Raw genomic sequence first — 8,251 nt, 5'->3', positions numbered from 1 at the left:
GCAGTCGCTGGTCCATCCATAATTGTATACCACCTACCCGTGGTTTTTTTTTTCTCTTTCTTCTTGATACATACTACTATAGTAGCTTACTGTAGCAGTCTGCGGTGCTGCTGAGCTGACAGTGTCCAGCAGGTCCGTCATCAGTCATTACATAATAAATATATATACCTGTCCGGCTGCAGTACTAGTGATATTATATATATATATATATTAATTTCATCTCATTATCATCCAGTCTATATTAGCAGCAGACACAGTACGGTAGTCCACGGCTGTAGCTACCTCTGTGTCGGCAGTCGCTGGTCCATCCATAATTGTATACCACCTACCCGTGGTTTTTTTTTCTCTCTTTCTTCTTGATACATACTACTATAGTAGCTTACTGTAGCAGTCTGCGGTGCTGCTGAGCTGACAGTGTCCAGCAGGTCCGTCATCAGTCATTACATAATAAATATATATACCTGTCCGGCTGCAGTACTAGTGATATTATATATATATATATATATTGATTTCATCTCATTATCATCCAGTCTATATTAGCAGCAGACACAGTACGGTAGTCCACGGCTGTAGCTACCTCTGTGTCGGCAGTCGCTGGTCCATCCATAATTGTATACCACCTACCCGTGTTTTTTTTTTTTTTTTTTCTTGATACATACTACTATAGTAGCTTACTGTAGCAGTCTGCGGTGCTGCTGAGCTGACAGTGTCCAGCAGGTCCGTCATCAGTCATTACATAATAAATATATATACCTGTCCGGCTGCAGTACTAGTGATATTATATATATATATATATATTGATTTCATCTCATTATCATCCAGTCTATATTAGCAGCAGACACAGTACGGTAGTCCATGGCTGTAGCTACCTCTGTGTCGGCAGTCGCTGGTCCATCCATAATTGTATACCACCTACCCGTGGTTTTTTTTTTTTCTCTTTCTTCTTGATACATACTACTATAGTAGCTTACTGTAGCAGTCTGCGGTGCTGCTGAGCTGACAGTGTCCAGCAGGTCCGTCATCAGTCATTACATAATAAATATATATACCTGTCCGGCTGCAGTACTAGTGATATTATATATATATATATATATATATATATTAATTTCATCTCATTATCATCCAGTCTATATTAGCAGCAGACACAGTACGGTAGTCCACGGCTGTAGCTAACTCTGTGTCGGCAGTCGCTGGTCCATCCATAATTGTATACCACCTACCCGTGGTTTTTTTTTTCTCTTTCTTCTTGATACATACTACTATAGTAGCTTACTGTAGCAGTCTGCGGTGCTGCTGAGCTGACAGTGTCCAGCAGGTCCGTCATCAGTCATTACATAATAAATATATATACCTGTCCGGCTGCAGTACTAGTGATATTATATATATATATATATTGATTTCATCTCATTATCATCCAGTCTATATTAGCAGCAGACACAGTACGGTAGTCCACGGCTGTAGCTACCTCTGTGTCGGCAGTCGCTGGTCCATCCATAATTGTATACCACCTACCCGTGGTTTTTTTTTTCTCTTTCTTCTTGATACATACTACTATAGTAGCTTACTGAAGCAGTCTGCGGTGCTGCTGAGCTGACAGTGTCCAGCAGGTCCGTCATCAGTCATTACATAATAAATATATATACCTGTCCGGCTGCAGTACTAGTGATATTATATATATATATATATATATATATATATATATATTGATTTCATCTCATTATCATCCAGTCTATATTAGCAGCAGACACAGTACGGTAGTCCACGGCTGTAGTTACCTCTGTGTCGGCAGTCGCTGGTCCATCCATAATTGTATACCACCTACCCGTGGTTTTTTTTTTCTCTTTCTTCTTGATACATACTACTATAGTAGCTTACTGTAGCAGTCTGCGGTGCTGCTGAGCTGACAGTGTCCAGCAGGTCCGTCATCAGTCATTACATAATAAATATATATACCTGTCCGGCTGCAGTACTAGTGATATTATATATATATATATATATATATATATATTGATTTCATCTCATTATCATCCAGTCTATATTAGCAGCAGACACAGTACGGTAGTCCACGGCTGTAGCTACCTCTGTGTCGGCAGTCGCTGGTCCATCCATAATTGTATACCACCTACCCGTGGTTTTTTTTTTCTCTTTCTTCTTGATACATACTACTATAGTAGCTTACTGTAGCAGTCTGCGGTGCTGCTGAGCTGACAGTGTCCAGCAGGTCCGTCATCAGTCATTACATAATAAATATATATACCTGTCCGGCTGCAGTACTAGTGATATTATATATATATATATATTGATTTCATCTCATTATCATCCAGTCTATATTAGCAGCAGACACAGTACGGTAGTCCACGGCTGTAGCTACCTCTGTGTCGGCAGTCGCTGGTCCATCCATAATTGTATACCACCTACCCGTGGTTTTTTTTTCTCTTTCTTCTTGATACATATTACTATAGTAGCTTACTGTAGCAGTCTGCGGTGCTGCTGAGCTGACAGTGTCCAGCAGGTCCGTCATCAGTCATTACATAATAAATATATATACCTGTCCGGCTGCAGTACTAGTGATATTATATATATATATATATTAATTTCATCTCATTATCATCCAGTCTATATTAGCAGCAGACACAGTACGGTAGTCCACGGCTGTAGCTACCTCTGTGTCGGCAGTCGCTGGTCCATCCATAAGTATACTAGTATCCATCCATCTCCATTGTTTACCTGAGGTGCCTTTTAGTTGTGCCTATTAAAATATGGAGAACAAAAATGTTGAGGTTCCAAAATTAGGGAAAGATCAAGATCCACTTCCACCTCGTGCTGAAGCTGCTGCCACTAGTCATGGCCGAGACGATGAAATGCCAGCAACGTCGTCTGCCAAGGCCGATGCCCAATGTCATAGTACAGAGCATGTAAAATCCAAAACACCAAATATCAGTAAAAAAAGGACTCCAAAATCTAAAATAAAATTGTCGGAGGAGAAGCGTAAACTTGCCAATATGCCATTTACCACACGGAGTGGCAAGGAACGGCTGAGGCCCTGGCCTATGTTCATGGCTAGTGGTTCAGCTTCACATGAGGATGGAAGCACTCAGCCTCTCGCTAGAAAAATGAAAAGACTCAAGCTGGCAAAAGCACCGCAAAGAACTGTGCGTTCTTCGAAATCCCAAATCCACAAGGAGAGTCCAATTGTGTCGGTTGCGATGCCTGACCTTCCCAACACTGGACGTGAAGAGCATGCGCCTTCCACCATTTGCACGCCCCCTGCAAGTGCTGGAAGGAGCACCCGCAGTCCAGTTCCTGATAGTCAGATTGAAGATGTCAGTGTTGAAGTACACCAGGATGAGGAGGATATGGGTGTTGCTGGCGCTGGGGAGGAAATTGACAAGGAGGATTCTGATGGTGAGGTGGTTTGTTTAAGTCAGGCACCCGGGGAGACACCTGTTGTCCGTGGGAAGAATAGGGCCGTTGACATGCCTGGTGAAAATACCAAAAAAATCAGCTCTTCGGTGTGGAAGTATTTCACCAGAAATGCGGACAACATTTGTCAAGCCGTGTGTTGCCTTTGTCAAGCTGTAATAAGTAGGGGTAAGGACGTTAACCACCTCGGAACATCCTCCCTTATACGTCACCTGCAGCGCATTCATAATAAGTCAGTGACAAGTTCAAAAACTTTGGGCGACAGCGGAAGCAGTCCACTGACCAGTAAATCCCTTCCTCTTGTAACCAAGCTCACGCAAACCACCCCACCAACTCCCTCAGTGTCAATTTCCTCCTTCCCCAGGAATGCCAATAGTCCTGCAGGCCATGTCACTGGCAATTCTGACGAGTCCTCTCCTGCCTGGGATTCCTCCGATGCATCCTTGCGTGTAACACCTACTGCTGCTGTCGCTGCTGTTGTTGCTGCTGGGAGTCGATGGTCATCCCAGAGGGGAAGTCGTAAGCCCACTTTTACTACTTCCACCAAGCAATTGACTGTCCAACAGTCCTTTGCGAGGAAGATGAAATATCACAGCAGTCATCCTGTTGCAAAGCGGATAACTGAGGCCTTGACAACTATGTTGGTGCTAGACGTGCGTCCGGTATCCGCCGTTAGTTCACAGGGAACTAGACAATTTCTTGAGGTAGTGTGCCCCCGTTACCAAATACCATCTAGGTTCCACTTCTCTAGGCAGGCGATACCGAGAATGTACACGGACGTCAGAAAAAGACTCACCAGTGTCCTAAAAAATGCAGTTGTACCCAATGTCCACTTAACCACGGACATGTGGACAAGTGGAGCAGGGCAGGGTGATGACTGTGACAGCCCACTGGGTAGATGTATGGACTCCCGCCGCAAGAACAGCAGCGGCGGCACCAGTAGCAGCATCTCGCAAACGCCAACTCTTTCCTAGGCAGGCTACGCTTTGTATCACCGCTTTCCAGAATACGCACACAGCTGAAAACCTCTTACGGCAACTGAGGAAGATCATCGCGGAATGGCTTACCCCAATTGGACTCTCCTGTGGATTTGTGGCATCGGACAACGCCAGCAATATTGTGTGTGCATTAAATATGGGCAAATTCCAGCACGTCCCATGTTTTGCACATACCTTGAATTTGGTGGTGCAGAATTTTTTAAAAAACGACAGGGGCGTGCAAGAGATGCTGTCGGTGGCCAGAAGAATTGCGGGACACTTTCGGCGTACAGGCACCACGTACAGAAGACTGGAGCACCACCAAAAACGCCTGAACCTGCCCTGCCATCATCTGAAGCAAGAAGTGGTAACGAGGTGGAATTCAACCCTCTATATGCTTCAGAGGTTGGAGGAGCAGCAAAAGGCCATTCAAGCCTATACAATTGAGCACGATATAGGAGGTGGAATGTACCTGTCTCAAGCGCAGTGGAGAATGATTTCAACGTTGTGCAAGGTTCTGCAACCTTTTGAACTTGCCACACGTGAAGTCAGTTCAGACACTGCCAGCCTGAGTCAGGTCATTCCCCTCATCAGGCTTTTGCAGAAGAAGCTGGAGGCATTGAAGGAGGAGCTAAAAGGGAGCGATTCCGCTAGGCATGTGGGACTTGTGGATGGAGCCCTTAATTCGCTTAACAAGGATTCACGGGTGGTCAATCTGTTGAAATCAGAGCACTACATTTTGGCCACCGTGCTCGATCCTAGATTTAAAACCTACCTTGGATCTCTCTTTCCGGCAGACACAAGTCTGCTGGGGTTCAAAGACCTGCTGGTGACAAAATTGTCAAGTCAAGCAGAACGCGACCTGTCAACATCTCCTCCTTCACATTCTCCCGCAACTGGGGGTGCGAGGAAAAGGCTCAGAATTCCGAGCCCACCCGCTGGCGGTGATGCAGGGCAGTCTGGAGCGACTGCTGATGCTGACATCTGGTCCGGACTGAAGGACCTGACAACGATTACGGACATGTCGTCTACTGTCACTGCATATGATTCTCTCCCCATTGAAAGAATGGTGGAGGATTATATGAGTGACCGCATCCAAGTAGGCACGTCAGACAGTCCGTACTTATACTGGCAGGAAAAAGAGGCAATTTGGAGGCCCTTGCACAAACTGGCTTTATTCTACCTAAGTTGCCCTCCCACAAGTGTGTACTCCGAAAGAGTGTTTAGTGCCGCCGCTCACCTTGTCAGCAATCGGCGTACGAGGTTACTTCCAGAAAATGTGGAGAAGATGATGTTCATTAAAATGAATTATGATCAATTCCTCCGTGGAGACATTGACCAGCAGCAATTGCCTCCACAAAGTACACAGGGAGCTGAGATGGTGGATTCCAGTGGGGACGAATTGATAATCTGTGAGGAGCGGGATGTACACGGTGATATATCGGAGGATGATGATGAGGTGGACATCTTGCCTCTGTAGAGCCAGTTTGTGCAAGGAGAGATTAATTGCTTCTTTTTCGGTGGGGGTCCAAACCAACCCGTCATTTCAGTCACAGTCGTGTGGCAGACCCTGTCACTGAAATGATGGGTTGGTTAAAGTGTGCATGTCCTGTTTATACAACATAAGGGTGGGTGGGAGGGCCCAAGGACAATTCCATCTTGCACCTCTTTTTTCTTTCATTTTTCTTTGTGTCATGTGCTGTTTGGGGAGTGTTTTTTGGAAGGGCCATCCTGCGTGACACTGCAGTGCCACTCCTAGATGGGCCAGGTGTTTGTGTCGGCCACTAGGGTCGCTTATCTTACTCACACAGCTACCTCATTGCGCCTCTTTTTTTCTTCTTTGCGTCATGTGCTGTTTGGGGAGTGTTTTTTGGAAGGGCCATCCTGCGTGACACTGCAGTGCCACTCCTAGATGGGCCAGGTGTTTGTGTCGGCCACTAGGGTCGCTTATCTTACTCACACAGCTACCTCATTGCGCCTCTTTTTTTCTTCTTTGCGTCATGTGCTGTTTGGGGAGTGTTTTTTGGAAGGGCCATCCTGCGTGACACTGCAGTGCCACTCCTAGATGGGCCAGGTGTTTGTGTCGGCCACTAGGGTCGCTTATCTTACTCACACAGCTACCTCATTGCGCCTCTTTTTTTCTTCTTTGCGTCATGTGCTGTTTGGGGAGTGTTTTTTGGAAGGGCCATCCTGCGTGACACTGCAGTGCCACTCCTAGATGGGCCAGGTGTTTGTGTCGGCCACTAGGGTCGCTTAGCTTACTCACACAGCTACCTTATTGCGCCTCTTTTTTTCTTCTTTGCGTCATGTGCTGTTTGGGGAGTGTTTTTTGGAAGGGCCATCCTGCGTGACACTGCAGTGCCACTCCTAGATGGGCCAGGTGTTTGTGTCGGCCACTAGGGTCGCTTATCTTACTCACACAGCTACCTCATTGCGCCTCTTTTTTTCTTCTTTGCGTCATGTGCTGTTTGGGGAGTGTTTTTTGGAAGGGCCATCCTGCGTGACACTGCAGTGCCACTCCTAGATGGGCCAGATGTTTGTGTCGGCCACTAGGGTCGCTTATCTTACTCACACAGCTACCTCATTGCGCCTCTTTTTTTTTTCTTTGCGTCATGTGCTGTTTGGGGAGTGTTTTTTGGAAGGGCCATCCTGCGTGACACTGCAGTGCCACTCCTAGATGGGCCAGGTGTTTGTGTCGGCCACTAGGGTCGCTTATCTTACTCACACAGCTACCTCATTGCGCCTCTTTTTTTCTTCTTTGCGTCATGTGCTGTTTGGGGAGTGTTTTTTGGAAGGGCCATCCTGCGTGACACTGCAGTGCCACTCCTAGATGGGCCAGGTGTTTGTGTCGGCCACTAGGGTCGCTTATCTTACTCACACAGCTACCTCATTGCGCCTCTTTTTTTCTTCTTTGCGTCATGTGCTGTTTGGGGAGTGTTTTTTGGAAGGGCCATCCTGCGTGACACTGCAGTGCCACTCCTAGATGGGCCAGGTGTTTGTGTCGGCCACTAGGGTCGCTTAGCTTAGTCATCCAGCGACCTCGGTGCAAATTTTAGGACTAAAAATAATATTGTGAGGTGTGAGGTGTTCAGAATAGACTGAAAATGAGTGGAAATTATGGTTTTTGAGGTTAATAATACTTTGGGATCAAAATGACCCCCAAATTCTATGATTTAAGCTGTTTTTTAGTGTTTTTTGAAAAAAACACCCGAATCCAAAACACACCCGAATCCGACAAAAAAAATTCGGTGAGGTTTTGCCAAAACGCGGTCGAACCCAAAACACGGCCGCGGAACCGAACCCAAAACCAAAACACAAAACCCGAAAAATTTCAAGTGCACATCTCTATAAAGAGTCCTCCTGAGTTCTGTCCCAGCGTGTAATTAGCACAGAGGCTGCTGCTATTGCATTCTTGCAAGATAAATTCTGGATTTTATTTTTCTATGTGTGTTTTAATGTTAAGCTGTCTTTGTTCCACTACCGGAAAACTTGATAAAATAGTTGTCTTTGAATTAGGTGGCGCTATATACAGTACCCAGGAACTATTAAACTATTATCTAATATACACCACTGGTTTAAATTTAATATTCACAATCCATACCTCTAAACATGACTCATTCCAGGAGGGACAAAATGCTCCCTACCTGGACTTCCCTCTTAATTTATGATTGCAATCACCTACAGTATGTTGAAATTAGTGATGAGCAAGGTTCGGTTTTACTCGGTTTTACTCGGTTCTCAAAACGGCATCTTATTGGCTATCCAAAACACGTGACATCCGTGAGCCAATAAGATGCCGTTTTGAGAACCGAGTAAAACCGAGTAAAACCGAGTAAAACCGAATCCGCTCA

This window comes from Pseudophryne corroboree, chromosome 5, assembly GCF_028390025.1.
Source record: "Pseudophryne corroboree isolate aPseCor3 chromosome 5, aPseCor3.hap2, whole genome shotgun sequence".
NCBI classification, from domain to species: Eukaryota; Metazoa; Chordata; class Amphibia; order Anura; family Myobatrachidae; genus Pseudophryne; species Pseudophryne corroboree.
The sequence above is the reverse complement of the archived record's forward strand: the minus strand, read 5'-3'. Positions refer to the sequence as shown.